Genomic DNA, 18981 nt, shown 5'->3' with positions numbered 1-18981 from the left:
GTCACACAAGGGGAAGCACAAGCAGGACATATGCCACTGCGTGCTGGCTCTCATAGACCCCTGCCCCCAGGGACAGATCCCTTCACAGCCACCATGTGCATGGGGAATGGGGCTGTACACAGCCAGGTGGCACCAGCGCTGGCTTGCACCCGCAGTCCCACATCCCCCCACCCATCCCCACCGTGGGGCCAGTGTCACGGGACCCGAACACCTCCATGCTGAACGCACGTCCTGCTGCACAGCTCGCTGCTCTCTCAGACCTGGAAATGGCATTTTCCCAACCCACCTGCAATGGCACACAGAGCCTGTGCTGCCCACGGACCAAGGAATGCCACTGATACGTGAAGGCTACTGTGCCATGCCATTACCTACATGCCCACAACCCTCTGCCCCAGAGCCTGGACAGACCTCGCTCTCCTTCACCTGCCTCCTCCTCGTGCAGATGTCACAGCCCATCGGATAATGAGCCAAAGGAGAGAAAGAGCCCCATCAGGAGAAGAGCTCTGCCCTCTCCCAGAGGCACCTCACAACAGTGCCCCAAACAGGCCATGCTGGTATGGGGAACGGACTCCAACACCGGCAGCTCCTGCTCCCACCCACATACCGTTGCACAAAGCCGTGGGAATCCACAGGGCTCTCTCCCCTCTTCGGCGCAGTCTCCGTGGCCCTGCTCCTGCCAAGCCCAGCGATTTCTGTGCAGGCCCCATGCTGCTCCCAGGTTTGTACACTTGGCTTTCTCCCATCTCAGCTCAAGGGCAAGTCAAGAGACGCACAGCAGAGACAGGCAGGCAGACGCACAGCCAAGCACAGGAGCAGACAGCTTTCGGCAGACCCAGAAGAAAGGGTATCACACAAGTGGCCCCAGCACCTGGGACGTGCCATGGCTGCACCATGTTCCTCCTGCGAGGGAGGATGGAAGACACAGTCACCAAAGGCAAGGCAGTGGCACTCAACGCTTCCCAACCTGCTTGTATTAACACTGCCAAACAAAGCCCCTGTGCTCTCCATCAGACATCGACTGTCCCTCCTTCCCGTCTTCTGCTGCATGAAGCAGCGTTCACTGGGGCTGGTGCTCCACAGCAGGCTCTGAGCTATAGACATTTTGGGATCTGAGCTACTGCATCAATTAGTATCATATTAATGAAGTGTTCTGAGAACACAGGCAGCAGGAGCAAGACCCTCCCCCAACCCTGCTCACTTCTGCCTGCAAACAAGCAGCTGCCCATAACACTCCTGCTAGTGAAAATCCATGCTAGATTGCATCGTGATCTCCTGCCACGCAGCTCTCCCCGGCGCCGGGCTGGTGCGTACACCATCTCAGCCACAGACAGTGTCCCAGGCTTGAAAACATCCCACAATAACCCACATTGTCACATCATCGTCATCCCAGTTGTCCAGCCTGACCCTGACCGGGTGAGCGTGAGTGCTGGTGGTGGAAGTGGGTGCTGGGATACCAACAGCAGCAGCCGACAGCTACAGTCTGAGCAAGGGGCAGATCCTGGCCAACATGGCTGGCTGGGGTTAGGAGGGAGCAATACGCTGAGCCCAGCTCACTCAAATCTAGGCCAGCACATTGCAAAAGTGCTGATGGGTCCAGTAAAGGGGACAGATTCATAGTGCCTCTTTCCCACATCCACCCGAGCAGGAACATAAACAGGGCAGGGCAGCGCGGCAGTCCCAGGGCAGCTTAGCCAAGCTCGAAGCAGGACCAGAGGGACATCCAGCTGTGCACAGGTCACCACACACTGGGACCACATCAGCTCCAGCCAGCAGAGGAGGAACAGCCCAGCCAGAGCTCAGCTGGGGGCAGCCATGGACCACACCACCATGGGCCTTGCAGGGTGCCCTGGCTACACACACCAGGCAGCCACAGCCAGCAGCACCACAGCAGAGGAGCACTGAGCTCCAAAGCTCTGGCAGCAGCACAGAAGTGGCCAGGTGGGCTTACAGGGATGGTAGAAGTTGCCACCAAAACACAGCATGGCCAGCTGTGTTTTCTCTACATCCTGTAGTACTTCCAACTGTCACCCTAAAGTCAGCTGCATTGCTTACAGACGTATCACACACAAAACCAGGGTGACCAACAGGTAATTACTCACGCCGTACTACCAGAAAGCATTTTTTGGCTCCCTGAAGAAGAGCCCCAGGGAATTTGCAGAAGGAATGGCCCCTGCCTCACACAGGCATGCATATACCCAAAAGCAGAGCAGACCTCAAAGGAAGTTTCTCTTGTTCTGGCCAGTTCACTCTGCAGAACCTTCACCTATCAGGACTTGCAGTAAATCTCCTAAAAGGCATCACTGATGAGAATTCAGGCTGGAGGTTTCCCACCCTAAACTTCACCATCAATGCTGGGTTAGCATCCTTGCCAAAAATTGCACCTTCCCATAGCAAGCAGCAGACCCAGCTGCATGACCACCCCTTAGGCCTTAACACAGCACTGCTCTCCCACTCTGAGTCCTTTGCCATGTCCCTCTCATCACCGGCAAAGCAGAGACCCAAAGCTCTGTCAGGTGTCATGTCATCCCATGCTCAGCAGGAGCTCCTGCCAGCAGAAACACTGCCAGATCAATAGCGCACCTATTTAGAACATTTAATTGCTTCTCTCACACACAGGGGGTACTGCTTCCTCAATAGGATCATTAAGCAGAAAAGCCGCACGACCCCTCCCAGCACTGTAGCCCTTCATGCGTGGGCCCCTGGGTAACGGTCCTGGGCAGGAGGATGCGAAGGGCTGGTCCAACCCCCCTTCCACCCTGCAGCCTGCCAGGGTACGCACCTGCCTGCCTCTGGCCCGGCCGGGATAGCTTTCTGCTGGCACTCACCCCAGCGAGTACGATTAGCTGATTACAAAGGGGAATGTGTCATTTAAAACGCACAATCAGATTTCCCGGCCCTTCTGCTCATAACAAAATGTCTCGTGAAATGGCTCATTCTGTTCTCGCATAGAAACGCGTTTCCCTTCAAAAGCCTGATACGAGGAGAGGTGGGGGGGGAAAGGCAAAGCTAAAAATATCTTCTGAAAGATATCATGACAGCAACAGATTCACAGGAAAATGAGGTGGGAAGGGGGCTGTGAATGTGTTAAGATCCTATTTAATCTCTCCCCAGCCACCTAAAAAATCCACCAAAGGCAGAAACGATACCTCAACATTTCCTTTGTGCGAGAGATGACTCCACCCTGTGTTTTCCTCTCCATCCGATACTCAGGGAAGGATACCAGCACACATCTCCGCTCTGCTGCCAGGCAGCGAGCGAGCGGGGCCCCGGCAGTGGGTTAGTAGGAGCAGAGGGAGGAAGGAGCCGGTGGGTGGAACCTGGCAGCAGGGCTGGGCTGTGAATCCTCATTCAGTATTGCCTCAAACACAGGGTGCCTTTTACGCTAGCGCAGCACCTGGTCCCGGTTTCCACCTCGTCCCCAATACCTTGCAAAGGAGCATCAGTCTTTGGGACCCAGAAGGGCTCAGGGATGGTGAAGCCCACCGAGATGGCTACGGTGTCCAGTTATAGCTGGTGGGCAGAGTGGTGGCTTCTGAAAGCGGGATGGAGCAGATACTAAACTGCCACCATATTTCACCTCCACAAAGAGGCCAAGTGCCCGAGTAAAACTGCTGACCAGCTGGCAACTGCAAATCTGCAGCTTCAGCCTCATTTGTCTCGTGTTTTGAGCACAATAGGGTCAGCCCAGTCTCCTCTCTGCACTGTGATCACACCGGACCTGGGATGCTGCTTACCCAGAGCCAGCTGCTCCCGGACACAGCAGCTTCTGCACAGGGCAGACCCAGCCTGGGGCTCTAGTATTGCTCCCTGCAGGGCAAAAGACAGACATCAGTAAAAGGCGGAAAGGAATTCCTCTTCCAGAGCATTATCATCCAGATTTTAAGGCTCTGTCTGCTACTCGCATCCTCCCAAATGGCAAACCTGGGCGTGTGCAGCACACACTATAGGCAGGGCACTGCCTAATTCTCAGCTGCAAATCAGAGCACCCTAAACTGTGTCCTGGGACAAGCAGACATGAAGTATTTGCACCAAATCACCCACCTAGGGCTCTGGGATGACTGCCCCTTTCCACGCAGTCCCACAGCTCCCTGTCTAGCACAAGGAGAGCAAACCTTGGCTCCAGTCCCAGTTGCACAAAAGCTCAGCCCAACAGCTCTTGGTACAGATGCCTCCACGCACTCCCAAATCCTTCACCTCCTTGGAGCAAGGCAGGGCAGAGGGAGCCACCGTGACCCACGACAAGAGACATCCATGGGGCCTGGGCCCAGTGCCCTGCTCTGCCCCAGGGGAATGCTGTACGGATAGTAGAGCTGCTGCAGAAAGCAGCCACTGCTTCCACGGTGGAAGATGTGGTTGCCCAGATCTCCTCCTCTTCTCTTTAGGTCACACTTAGGTCCTGGACAACCCACAAGCTTCCACTCAAGGGCTGGGAGGAGAGGAAAGAGGGATCTGCAGCCAGGGGGAAATACTGCAACATGTCCCCACCAAAGATGGCATCCTCCCACCATGCTTCCCATCTCCTTAATCCAGACAAGGTGATGTGCACGAGAAAGACTGGATCACTTGGCAAGCTGCCTCACTGGCATTAGCTCAACTTTATAGACCCAAATGGCACAGGGCAGGTGTTGGAAAGGAGGCTGCTGTATGTATTTGTGGGAGTGGGACAACTCGTTCAGGAATGCAGTGACAGCACAAGCCAACAGAGCTTGAGTCCAGGCTCAAACCCCAACGTGCCCACACAGGAAGAGACAGCCAGGGCCAGCCCCTCCACTCAGCACCAGAGAACCTCACAGGTCTTCCTGGAACAATCACCCCAGCTGTGACAAATCCAAACCTGCTGACTCAGAGCCACCCGACTGCTCTAATGAGAACAATAAGCCTCGCAGCCATCACTGTCACAGCCTCGGCGCAAGCACATTTTTAGATGCTGTATGAGAATCAAGTATTTGTAGCTGCACAAGTCTTCATGCACAGGAGCTTCCAACCAGCAGGGACTCAGGAACTTCCACCGTTTTGCATTTCTTCTTTTGCTTCTATGCTTAAAACAGAGCTTCAGACTCGGCTCAGACCTCCAAGTGACAGGCAACACATGAAAGTCTACTATACATCCAAACACAGGCCTTACAGACGCCCACGCTGATCTGTCGCAGAGCTTAAGCCCGTACTCAGCCCATCTCTTCGTACACACTTGCTTCCCCATCGGTATCCCAGCTGTCACTCAGGCGCCACAGCACTGTGCCCAAGGCAGCAAGGAAATATCCCCGGTCCAGAGCCAAATAAAATTAAGGCAAAGGATACTCAAGCGATGTCTGCAAGACTGGGCAGGAAACTCAGAGCAGGCCCAGGAAGAGACAAGCCCACCCCTGCCCTTTAACCAACAGGTCATTCTCTGTGAATTCCTAATTTAGAAATCCTAATTAACTTTGGGAAAGATTTCTTCTTTTAAGGACAAAATTAATCAGGCACCTGACTGCTCTGTCTCTGAAAACCTCCTCTAGTAACACAGAAGTCATCAGCAGCGCTGGAGCAAGGAGGAACGCAGGCAAGACAGAGTGACGCCGGAGTTACACACGGGACAAGGGCTTGGTGCTGCCAGCGGAAAGCACAAAAGGTGATTCTGTAAACCAATGAGAGACCCAGCTCCTCACCAGGACCAAGGTTATCACCCTGAGCTTAACAGGGAGCTCAACTGCCTGGGGGAAGAAAAATTATTTTTAAGATTTCCCCCATTCTACACTGCAGTGACTTCTTCAGCTGACCCAGCCACCCCTCCTGGCCACCCATGAATCACATGCCAGAAGACACTTACCCTGGAAGGTTGTTGTGGTGGTGGCAACCATGGCAGCAGCCCAGGAAAGGGGGCCCAGCAACCTCCATGCCTGCACCGGACAGGAAAGGTACCAAAACCTTCACTTTCAGCAAACCAGGAACACAGGCTCTCTCCCATCCACAGCCAGGCTTTTTGACTAGAAATACAACACTGGACTTCAAAAACCTTTTTTAGAAGCTTACTCCAAAACAAAACATCTCCCTTGAGAGTTCCGGACAATGGTGACTTCTCAAAAATTGGTAAAAATAAAAAGTCTGGACAGTTTCAGCTACACAACATCAAGAAGAAACCAAAACAGCAGAGGAATAAGACATCACCTGCAGCCAAAGCAGCCTACTGTCAGCACAAACACAAGGCTCTGCAGGTAACCCAGAGCTGCACCACACCACACTCCCCCCGAGACACCCTGCACCCCTCTGCAGCCCAACCCAGGGCTCTGCTGTTTACAGTGGTGATGTCTGGTTTAATGCCTGCATTGACCTCTGAAGCTGCAGCTACAGCAATCAACATGGCACAAGGATGGCGCAAAGAGAGGAGCCGTGAATACTCGGCTCCCCGCAGGGGCTGCAGTCAGGGAGGTGGCTCGAACCCCCAAAGGGAAAGGTACATCATGGTCCTTTGACGCCAAACACGGAGGTTACCCCTGTGTAAGGGGGGAAGGCTCTGGGAGAAAGAGGGTGGCTGTGGACCTGCCATATTCTACAGCAGCCAGGGTCTGCCACAGCTTCCAGAATATGCCCTGGGTCCCTGAGGCAGCAGAGACCAGGGCCCTCATGGGCTCGGAGCACCCTGGGGACAGACAGACTCCATGCCTATCAAACCAGACTCAAAAAAAAAAAATAAAAATTAAAGAGTAATTCCCTTCTTGCAAGCATCATCGCCCAAACCCAGCCTTCTCTCAGCTTCAAACTCACTTGACAGCAGCAAGGACACATAACCGAAGGTCCCTAGAACAGCTCCCCAGCCTGCCAAGCCATGGGCAAAGGGACCTGACATACAGAGTCCTCCAGCAACAGACACGGAGATCTGCACAGCAGCCCCAAGGAGCAGACCTTGGTAACAATGTGCTTCCCACATCTCCAGCTGCTTGGAAGCAAAAATCACTTTGGACAAGTCTCACATGAGAAAGCGGGAGGGAAAGCAGCAGCTAAGTGCAGGAAGGAGCCCGATGCATGGGCTGGTCTCTCCAGGGATGCTGGAGAAGCCACACCTCATCCACGGCAGTGGAGAGAGGCCTGATCAGGAGTCACCTCACAACATCCACAGCTGAATCAAACACAGCTTTGCCATCGCCTGCTCCTGCAACACATTGTGAATACTCAACCACGCATACCCGGACCATTGTTTGCCCACAGAAGGGTCCCCCCCATAACATGCTGAAGGCTGGGCATGCCAGAGGGAAACAATACCCCCGCGCAAACAGCAAAGATTATAAATAGTGTTTTATACAGAAACTACCGATAGAGAAAAGGGCCACGCAGGTCCTCTAGTACAATCTCCCGGGTAACCAGCCTATGGAGAAAATGCTGAGCTCAAGGATACCTCCAGAGCCCACCTCCTGCCATATGACGATACTCCAAAAATAACCACAGAAATATGCGAGGACCCATTCCAAGTTGTTCCTGGCTCTCTGCACATTCTCCCTCTAATGTAAATCGTCTCCCTGAAATCCCAGCCCGGCAGTTAAATGCGATCAGGGTAACCCGCAGCAAAGGGCTCCGGCTCCCCGGGGCTGGCTCATCCCGGTGATCCGAATCGCGCTGCTGCCTCCCCGCCCGCCATGCGGGGCGGGATGCTGGGGCCGGGGGGCGGCTCCCCACGGGGGTCCGGCGGGCCCGGGCGGGGGGCACCGGTGCTGCTCCTCAGCTTCCTCCTCACCAGCCTTCGGGAAACCTGCCGGTACCGCTCACACAGGGAGCCTGACCCCTACACCACCATGACCGGGACCAAGTGCTGGAACGAGGCGGGCTTTTTTCTACTACTTTGTAAAGTGCCTCCTTTATTAGCCACACTGAGGCTTTTTTCCTGACAAACCACATACCAGCAGAGAGTACCAGGAACAAAATGAGGCTGCATGGTCCAGTGGTTTGAGCCAAGGCAGTGATGCCAGCAGGATTGTGGGCTCTAATCCCCTGCTGAGCTGTTGACTCACTGTACAAACTCAGGCAGGTCCTGCCTCTTTGTGCCTTGGAGAAGCCCAGCTGGAAAGTTGGGTAAATAGCAGGAACCTCTTGGAAAAAAAAAACAACCCACCCCATCAGAGCCAAGCTTGAGGGAAGGCATTCATTTACAAATAAAAGACGTTTCAACTAGCTGATCATATTCCCCTTGCAGGCATGGTTTTCACCTCTGGCCCTCCACGCTGTGCGTCTTTAAGGGGCAATGCTGAATAGATGCTTTACCTCACTGCAGGGGTGGCTGTGCTGCAAGTGACATCATTCCCATGTCACGCTGAGCTGAATTTGTAGGGAACTGGTACAGGAGAAAAGTTGCACCGTACTGTTGCAAAAACTTATTGCAGTTGTAGTTCTGTGCGGTGTCTTGAGGACTGTTACTGTCTTTTTTTCATCTTTCAGGTCATTCAAAGGAAAAATAGCAGTTTCTGCTCAGTGGGTGAGGTTCTGTCATACTGTAAAATAAAAAAAAAAAAGTAGGTAATTTTAATGTTAAATTCACTTTTAAGTGAATTTGGTTCAAATAAGTCAGTGGGTGACCACATCAGCAGAGTTATGAGCACAGATATCCTTGGTATAGTTCCTCAGGACCCACTGCAGGGAGCTTCCCTTTGCAAAGCCAAGGAGCCAGAAGAAGGTATAGAACAAGATTCCTCCAGTGAATCCTTCACTCCCCTTCTCACACTGGTGCAAACAGCCCAGCCTTAACTGTCTTCCAGTTACCACCAAGCTAAAACCTGAAACTCTTCAACAGTCCTGAAGACACAGAAAATGCAATCTGTGTGCATACCTGGCCACACAGCCCTCTGGCTGCTGAAATGAGGAAAATGAGTTGAATTTGCAAAATAATCACCTGTGAGCAGCTATTGATCACCCCACCATGTGCTGGACTCTCTTCTGGTTATTCAATAACAAAGGAGCTTCCCTGTATCCCTGTCAGATTCCTGCTGCAGGGATGGGAGCGATGGAGATACCTGCACTGGCCACACATTGCAGATGGCATGGCAGGGAGGGGACAGTAAGTTGGGGTTTTCCCCAGAAAACACTGAGGAAGTGTAAACTTTACAAGGTTTCCTGGAGCTTAGCTGAAAATGTAAAGAATTTAAAGAAATCTAAAGGAGCTGACATTTGTTCAGTTATTTTTTTTCAGATAGATCAACTACATTTCCAGAAAAGTTAGTTGTTTTAAATACCAAAACCAGCCATTATGCATCTGGGTGGAACTGTCTCTCTGTCTGCCCACTGGACACTGGAGACCTTTGTTGCCCAACAGTGCACGAGGGAAACCTTTGAGCCTCCCGCAAACGTGAACGGAGGAGCCTGCAAGCCCTGCTCACTGCTGGCCAGTACCTCCATGGGAAACCCTCTCTCAGGAGTCGGGTCATTTTTGCAACCCAAGTGAGGATCTCCCGGCCAGATTCCCATTGTTCGACGGAATGAACTTGAAACAACAATATAAATCACAAATGCCCACACAAATACATGAGGACTGGCATAAATTGTAAGGTCTTGCAGATGTTTCACGGTTCAATATTAACACAGGTTCAGTCACCAGGCTCTTGCCATATCTTCTTGAGAACCTCCAAGGTTACAGCAAGTTTTCCCCTTACAAATTGACTCTGCAGTAGCTCTGGCCTGGCTTTATGGGATGGAAAGCAAAGAGAATCAGCGCATCCTCCAGTAGTGACCCTTGAGTGCATTTCTACATGGAAACCTGCTCTTCCTTGGAGAAGAAAGATGACATAGGGGTGCAGCTGGGGATCCAGCTTCATAGGTGCAGCTGTGAAGAGGAAACCTGCAAGGGAGACCACCTTGGAGCTTTTGGAGCTCCACCTTCCAAGCACAGAGCAAGCTGTTAATTAGCCCTCGCAGTCCCAGTGTCAGGGAAGCACACTGCCAGTTACCAATAATCATTGCAAAGTGTTCTTTATCAGATTTACAAACACAAGGATGCAGCAAATGTTGATGTGTGGTTGTGTTCTCCTTCACTTCCAACACAAGGTGAAGGTGCACACGTGTGTGTACACAGGCAGGTGCCTGCTGGGGCACAGCCAGCTCTGCCTGTCCTGGCAGGAGCACTGGCAGGCACGGGGGTCAGGCCCTGCCCGTGAGCCAGCTCTCAGGCTACAGGGTTCAGCAGAGGAGCTGGATGCACCCAAAACCTTTATTCCATAAAGCCCGGCAGCACAGAAAAAGGGGTGTGCATGTCTGTGTGTTTCTGGGAGGAGGTTATTTTGGGAATCCCCGCCTGAGCTGCTGCTAGTGCTGATGCTCTGCGATAACAACCTTTCATGCTTCTCACTTGCTTATGCAGGGCATGAAAAGGCCCTTTGTGCAGCTTGGGAAGCTGGCTGCCAGCTGGGATTAGTGAGACGCTCCCTGTGTGCTCCTCAGCTCCATCCCCTCAGCAAAGTAGTGCCCGGAGGGAGGCATGTGGGTGCCCGTGGGCTGAGGAGGGCTTGCAGAAACGGTCACCCTGCTGGACAGGGAGCACAGCTCCTCTCATTGAGCTCCTGGGCACTTTCTGCCCTTCACACGTTTTGGATGATGGGAACACAGTGCTGAACTCGGGCTGCTTCACCTCCAGGAGCTCCAGGCAAATGTTTCCATCCAAAGAAAATATTTCCATCTCTCGGTGCCATCTTCCTCCACACTGTCTGAGTGGGATACAAAGCTCAGAGAAGTCCCTAGACTGAGATGTCATCAGAGATGTCAGATCTATCCCTACGTGTCCAGAGCCCTGAAATGTTGGGGAACTAGCAGGCCACCCTCTGCCTTCATCCCCTGCTTCCCAAGGAACAGGACCTAGTTCCCAAATGCTGTCAGTGCCTGCTGACCTTCGGAGAGCTGGGCATAACTTCAGACAGTTACAGACATAGTGGAGAACTAGGAACAACGGGGGCAGGAAATGCATTATTTTAAATTTACCTCAAAGAGATTAATGACCCATATAAGAGTTACGACACATCCCATCTTGACACCTTGCAGGGGTAGGAGAATTGCAGCAACCCCGGGAGATGGGGAGGAAGGAATATTTGCCCACTTTAGAGGCAGGGAACTGGAAACCCAGGGCAGGATGTAGGTTGCTCGATGCCACCCAACAGAGCTGTAACAAGGTGCAAAGTAACCTCAGAAAGCACTTGAGCTATGGCCATCTCAGCAGACTTTTGGGGCAGATGGGGTCCCCAGAGTCAGCAATGGGGTTAGGAGCACCAGCAAAGAGAGTAATGATATTGACAACAGATTACTCCTGTCCTGTGAGCTGTGAGGGGAAGGAGGAAGGGCTGGGCGGGTCCTGCCCCCAGCAGCAGCTCCAGCCCTCTGTACTCATCCTGCCCCATGCAGGCGAGAGCCCCATGGGAGCTGCTCCATCCTTAGCTGGGCTTTCTGCAGGGACCCGCTGGATGCAGCCTTGGGCTGAAAGGCCCTGGAAAGCATCAGCCCCATCCTGCTGAGGAACGTAGCAAGGCCGAGGCTCTGCCCCAGACTGCACAAGAGGCAGAGCAATGGAACATCCTCTGTCTTTCCATCCTGACGCTGCCAGGGAAGTGCAGTTCTCCTGAGGGGAGCCCCTGGCACGGCTCTGACATGCTCTGATTAAAGGGAAGGCTCTGACAGCTTAATTAACTGCCAGCTTGAAGATGGCAGGGATTGAAGGAAGAGGAGTCTGACACCAGCCTGCCCCACTGAGAACAGCTGAGATGCCCAGCAAAACCCATGGCACCAGAGAGAGAAAGCAGGGGAAGATGAAGAACAAGGTGCAAAGTGGGGAGTGGATATGGTCATCTTTGCTCCTTTAACCCATTCTGCTAAGCACTCTGCTAAGGATACTGCTCTGAGGCAGGGAAGGTCAGGGTGATGTCACAGCACCCCTCAATGAAGCCTCATGTCTTCTCACACAGCTCCTCTATCCCTCAGCTGCCCTTGTCAGAAGGATGCTCCTTAACACTGACTGTCCTAAATCACTCTGCTTTGGGGGGGGCCACAGAGGAGGGTGCAACATTAATTACAGTGTTGCAGCAGGAGTACTGACCTGGGGGACTGCACCACCAGAAAATGGTATTTCTCCCCAAGAACCTGACTTTGTACTGCATAATCTCTCATGCTGCCCAAGCTATTACTTCTCAGTGCAAACATTTTGAGCCTGAGTGAATTTTGCTATTAAGAATCACAGGCATGAAGGGAACACCTCCCAAAAAAATCCATCTGTTCTGAATTTCCGGTTACCAGTTACAATCTCCAGTGTCCCAGCTTGTAGAGCCGGGTGACTATGTGAAAATTGCAGCTTCTAACTCTTCTGGGTACAGCAAAGGCAGGAAAATATGAAACGTAACAGCTAGAATGGCAGAAAACAAATCAAGGGAGGGTCAAGAATGATCTAAGGATCTATTTAGGTAGAAAAAGCACCAAGCTATGCAGGACTGCTACAATCATCTGGCCTGGTGCAAGCCTGGAGGCCTGGCCCCACAGCCTTCCCCAAGGCCAGGACCGGTGGCTGAGCAGGCACATGTCCCTGGGAGGGGCAACCTGCTGAGCACTGATGGTGAGCTGGCCACAGTCCTAAGGAAATCAATGACCTGCTGTATGAGCAGCACCTCAGCCATCATTTAAGAATCTCCAACGACCAGTTAGTAGCTCTTGCTGCATGTATCTGGTTACAGAGTGCTCTGTTACGCACGAGCCTCTCCCCACACTGGTGCCTACGGCTCCCACAGGAACCTCTGGGCATTTTCCTGGAGAAACCCAACCAGCTCAAGTTCTTCAGTCTGCTGCTGCCAGGCAGGTTCATCTGACCATGGCTGGGCTTGCAGCCCTCTCTGACGTCTTTCAACTTCATACATGATACCAGGGAATGTCTGTGGTTTTAAGACACATTTGAGACTCAGCTTCATAGAGGAAGGGTTCAGGATGGGTGTAGGAAGAATGACACTTCCTTTACCAAGGGTTCCCAGGAGTCTGTGCTCCAAACCTGGACTGAAGCTAGCTAAGTGGTGGGCACAATCCCCTTCCCTGCTGATGCACAGAGGTGGGGATGTTGTTGTAGGAATGTGGGTCACAAGGAGCAGAGGCTTCACTCCAGTATCTTCAAAGTGACAGTGTCTTCCTGGGATGTCTTCTGAATGAAGGGAATCCATGAAAACTTTTCCCCTGGATGCAATGATTTGGATAAAGGATACAATACATTATTGTGAGGGCTGTGCTGCAAGAATTTGCCAGGGACAATGAAAAAGTACTCCAGTCCTTTTGCAAGCTGAACAGCTTGCAAACCCCCTGCTAAAGCCACATTTGGTCCTAAACCCTCTGGACTGAGGTCTGGATGTTGGCAAAGCACTCATGGGTTTGGATGCAGGATTCACAGGGTTCCCATCTCATGCCAAAGATCCCAGAATATGTGCCAGAAATTCACCCAGAGACATGGCACTGATGGGAAGCAGATCCCAGTGCCCCATGTGTAGCTGGAGGGTGCTCCAACATTCCCTGAATAAAAAGAGACCCATCTCTCACGTTTTCCCAACAGCCACAATCACACTGCTAGTCATCAGTGGGGCAGCAGGCACTGAGGAAGGCCCTGAAGGGCGCCTGGGAGGCGTTTTCTGAGCAGAGCAGTGATGTGGTTGGCATTGGCAGCCAGAAGACTGCTGGCATAGGAGACCCCTCACCAGCAAGCACTTTACTGGGGCTATTGGCCTAGTTACTTGACCCCTATGGAGAAGGCCTGAGACCCATCTTTTCCAGGAGAGGCACTAAATTGCTTGGCATAGCATGGCAAGATTATATAGGTGGGATTAGGTTGGCTAGAGCCCAAGTTTCTTTTGGGAAGGAAAGTATTTGTTTCAAGTTGATCTACTTCAGTCCTGACTGCTCCACCAGTATCTTACAAACTTCCTCATCCTGAACCTGGAGGGCAGAGCGGGCAGAGTAGATGCTGCCAGGTCCTGGCCATGGCCAGTGGGAAACTGAGCAGGAGCAGATGTCATTCAGGAACAGGGAAGAACCAGCATTTCTGGGCCTCAGTGATGAGAAACCCTGTGTGGTCACCCCTAGGGACCACCTCCAGGAGAGCAGGGCCACTGGTCCACAGCCTGTCTACCAGGCAGGGACAGAGTAGATTGCCTAGCTCTAGGTAGCATCTTTGCAAAGGGAATGCTTGGGGCAGTTTCCATCAGGCAGGAGAGGTGTCCCGACCAGCACCAGAGCCTGCTCTCCCATCTGCTTGTGATGGAAAGATGGCTGCTGCAGCTGGAGCCTCCTTCTCTTGTTAGCTCCCAGCCTGTGCCACTTACTGTTCTGATATGGGTTCTGCCGAAGGCACAAAAAGGGTTTAGTTTGCTCCTCAGGCAAGAGTGTGGATTGAGATTGGCTTTGCCCAGTCTTATGACCCAGGTCTTATCAGAGCAGGGGGTTGGCAGCAGGGCAGGCAGGCAGGCAGGGCAGGCTCACTCCTTGGCAGGCACCCTCCTTGGCAGGCACCTAACTCACTCTCGATGATCCCAGGCAGCCTCCAAGATGCTGGGTCCCTACTACTTGGTTGCATCCCTCAGGAATATCAGGCTTTGGTCCATCTCTGTTGGAAACTGAAGTTCTGCAGCTCCTGGGACAGCACAGCCTCTCCCTGACAACTAACCAGCAGGACAGAGTCAGGGACACCAGGGAGCCCGAGAGCAGCCGGATCCAAACCTGGCTGGATCACCTGTCACTGCCAGGTAGGAAAATGCTGGCGCTGGAAGCAGGAGCTTTGCCTATTCCCTCTGTCCACACGCCAGCCAGAGCCATCAGGGCGGCTGCGTATGTCTGGCTGGACCCATATGGGAGGCTCCCCAAAAAACAAGGAAGGGATCCTGCCCCCCCTGATCTGCCTACCCCTGGCAGCATTCTCTGTGCCCACTCTCCTGCCTGTCCCTCCTGCCTGTGGTGCCTGTGGGCAGCCCGACAGCCCTGGCCCATTGCAGCATGGCAAGTGTTCTGCCCAGCGTCAAGGTCCCCCACCAGCTGGCAGTTTTCCACAGCGACCCAGGGCAAAAACTGAGCCAGTGTTGCTGTATTAGGCAGTGGTGTAGGGTCAGAAGCCATGGTCCTCTCCAGCCTCCCAAAACAGGGAAGTACCTGCCTTCTTGCTGCCTTGTCCTGCCCTGGAGCACAGGGCTTGCTCCCAAATGCTCTGACCCCCTAATGGGGGGCTCCTGTCAACTGAGCCCCAGCATCACCCCACTAACCTGACACCTATGTGGTGTGTGCAGTTCACCCCACTTCCCAAGTGTCTGGGAAGGTGTGAAGAGGGCAGTCCCTCACCACTGGACATGCTGGCCAGAAGCATCTGGCAGCCTGGGAGAAGTTAATAAGAGAAGCCTGAGCCAATATTGCTAGATTACAGCCATCTTTTCCAGATAGGATTAGCTACCAAATCCCCAGCGATGGGCTTGTGGCTGTGCCACCAATGCTGGCCGTGCCCATGGGTGGGAGGGCAGCACAGAGACAGGATCAGAGTCCAGCTCCAGCTGGGGCCAAACCACTGCCAAAATCCGGGGAGCAGCTCTCCTCTCCTTCCCGTGGTGCAAGGGAGACTGTCTGTGCCTCGCTCTCTCTACACAGCTTTGGTCCAACAGCACCCAGGCAGGACCATCGGATTGCCTGCAGATGTCCCATGGGCACGATGATGCAGAGAGCTCTGCACCCTCCTGGGACCCCAGAGCCACGGGGTCCCAGACACGTGGGGTGGGTACAGCACTGTGCCATCACCTCCCCACTGTTGTACCCATCCCAGCATCCCTGAGCCTGGTCTGGAGGTGCCCCCTCAGCAGTGTTGGCCCCAGAAAGGCAATGGCTCACCCTCTCCTTGCGTCTGTCCACTCCAGCTCCTTGCAGGGTGCGGTCAATGTCCCAGGGTCTTGCTGAACCCTACTTCTCCACAGCCCTGGCTAGCAGTAGCTCTCCCCATGGGGTCCAGTCCCTCAGACTACACAAGAAGGGGGGGGTCATCGGATCCTCAGGAAGGCTCCAGTGAGGACAGAGGACCTTTGGCCTCCACACCACAAATTCCATGGGACAAGAGGAGCATACTCCTGGGCGATGCCACCCCACTGAGACATGGGACACAAGCCCGCAGCTGAGCTGATGAGAGAAGTCACGGCTGAGGAAACAAACCCTGTTTTGTCCCAGATTCCTGCCTCACTGGACTCTGAGCAACCTCCACTGCAGCTTCTGGCACGAGCTGCCCCCAACTCTATGGCCAGGGGCACAGAGAGCAGTGAACAGCCTCCCCACTGTGGCTGTGGGGCTGCCAGGGCTCAGCCCCCCACATGCTGTGAAAGCACTTCAAACACCTCCACAGCCAATTTCCTTGGCCCAGGCAACCTGGCAGCAGCACACAGTGAGATCCCAGCCTTATTATTGCTCATCACATACAGGGTCACAAATAATATTTGCAAAATAAAGATCTCTGCACAGTCAGCCCCTGCCAGGGGTGTCCAGCACCCAGCTGGAGCCTCTTCCAGGAGCACAGGATCAGGCTTGAAGGTGGGGTTCTCTTTTAAGGGTTTTTATTTGCATTGCTGAGACCTCCAGCCCCCTGCTAGCTTCAGCTGAAGCTGGTTAATAGGACCAGAAGTGAGGAGGAGGGAAGGGACATGTGGGGCAACTTGCCCCAGTGCCAGCTCTGCTCCCTGGCTGGGGCTCCCATGGCTGCCATGGTCTTGATCAGCCCCTCGAAGACAGTGTGGGGCTTGTCTGAGGCTCCCCCAGCCCGATGGGATGGGAGCCAAGCAAAGACTCAGGGAGGAAAGCAGAGGGCTGCTGGGGAAGGACTGGAGCTATGGAGGCTTCACACTGCCAGCTGGTCCCCCTCCAAAGCACACAGCTGGCAGGAGCAAAGGGGCCATGTGGCTATGGCACAGGATACACTGAGCAAGGTGAGGGGGTGCAGGAGGAACCTCTCCTGATCCTTGGTCCTGCCCTAAATGCCCTGGGTGAAGGACTGGGGACCCCAGTGCTGGTAGTGGCCACAGAGGCTCTGGGCTCGGTGACACACTCCCATTAGTCAGTTGGAGGGATGGACGTGGTTACTTGGCACTTGTCTGGATTAGGCCCTCACTGATGGCTGTTTTGAGGTGCTGGAGCCTGGTGAGCGCTCAGCTGGGTGCCAGAGCTGCCACTGCACCCGGGTGGCATGGGGACAACCAGCCGATGCTGACAGTTGGGTGCTTTTGGGTACACACTCTTGTCTTTCACAATGAGAAGGGCTGGGCATCCCCAGTGCCAACGGTCCGCTGGGGCCAGGGGGACCGGTTCCACTCCTTGCATATCCCCCCTGCAAAGACAGCATTTGAGGGGTGTCAGCCACATCAGGCAAATAAGCAGGTCCCCACCTTCTCCCTAGCAACGTACTCTGCAAGTAACTCAGCCTAGCAGACTTCCAGCTTAGGGCCTCATCATCCTCAACACACGTCCTTTCCCTGTCCTGGGGGGGGACACCAGTGTGGGTGCCAGCTTCCTTTCTACAGAACAAGGTACAGGGAGGTGATGGTTAATGGTCTTTCATGAGTGGGCAGCGCTGGCAGGCTGTGAGCTGAAGGTGCTCACACAGACAAGTCCAGCCTGCTGGAGTCAGTCAAACAGTCAAATCTCTGAATGTCCCGACATGCTAAAATTGAGGCTGTTATATATGAGATCTGGACTAGACACAAGCACCAACACAGAAATATCAGTGATTTCCTCTTTGCATAAACCAGTTGGACTAGCTTGTGGGAGCACTGGGGCGTTCATCCTGCCCCCTTGGCTTTGGTGCTTTGCACATAAGACACATTTTCAGCCCTTGCCTTTTCGTCTACCCACGTGGCAGAAGCGACAGTGCCAGCCCTGCTTGTGCACCAGGGCCCAGTGTCTGGGCATCCCTGTGGGCAGCTGCACCGGCCTGGTGGCTCGCGCTGATCCTTCTGGCTGACAAATCACCCCACGGCCAGAGGACACCCAGACAAACCAGGCTGCCGCACTCCTCCGCAGCACCGCCTGGCACCCCGCTTCCCCGGAACGCCCACCAGTGCCGGCTGGCACCGTTCACCAGCTCCAGAGGCCCTGCAGACACACTCATTTATTTGGGCAGAGGAGAAAGGTTAATGGCTGGTGCTATGGAAAGCAGTCGGTGAGCTCTGTTGTGTCAAGGACTGTGCTTTGTAGTGCTGCAAAGGCTGGAGCAGGCTGGAAAACTCTCTCCTCATTGCTGCAAAATGCAAGAATATGCCCTGGAAAGGCTCTGCAGGTCTGCCCGTGCCCCTGAAACACAAGCTCCCTGGCAGCAGCGCCAGCATCCCCACTGTGGAGCCATACGTGCTCTGCCTTGTGTCCTGCTGAGCCTTCAGGCCACACATGCTAAATGAGAAATGTGTGCTGCCAGTATCTGCAAGCAACGATCACGCCCTGGTACATGTATGGTGATGCCTCAGCAGGTCACACTGCACATAGCTGCACTTGGGGCTGGAGTGTAGGATGGGATCCACGTGCCCACCTAGACCTGATGTCCTGGAAGGGACATTTTCTGGCAAAAGCCCCTTGCAGGCATCCTCAAAAATACCACTCAGAATGTCAGACCTTGAGCACAAGCCCACACTGGGCACTGGAGCTGAGCCACATCCTTTCCTCCTGGTTCCTGCAAGGACAAAAGCCAGATGCATCCGAGGGACTGGCAAGACACCCGCCCGCCAGACAGATGTGGAACAGCCTGTCCCATGGAAGAAAGGAGCCCAATTTCTAACAGCTGGGTGCTGATTTATCCTCCAAAGGGAAATTTTCTTTCAAAAAGCCACGTTAGCATTAGTTCTCATGATCCATCTAAACCTTTCCTCTCTCTCAGCTGCAGAAGGTGGATTTTTTCTGACTGAATGAGCTCTTTGCAGCTGTAATTGCTGGGATAAATATGAGTTGATCATTTCTACTAAGGAAAAATTTTAGGACCAAAATTAGCATTATCATCTCTTATCAAATGCT

The sequence above is a fragment of the Athene cunicularia genome, unplaced genomic scaffold (genome assembly GCF_003259725.1).
Source record: "Athene cunicularia isolate RWA unplaced genomic scaffold, athCun1 SCF_2, whole genome shotgun sequence".
In the NCBI taxonomy this organism is placed as follows: Eukaryota; Metazoa; Chordata; class Aves; order Strigiformes; family Strigidae; genus Athene; species Athene cunicularia.
This window is presented reverse-complemented; position numbering follows the sequence as displayed.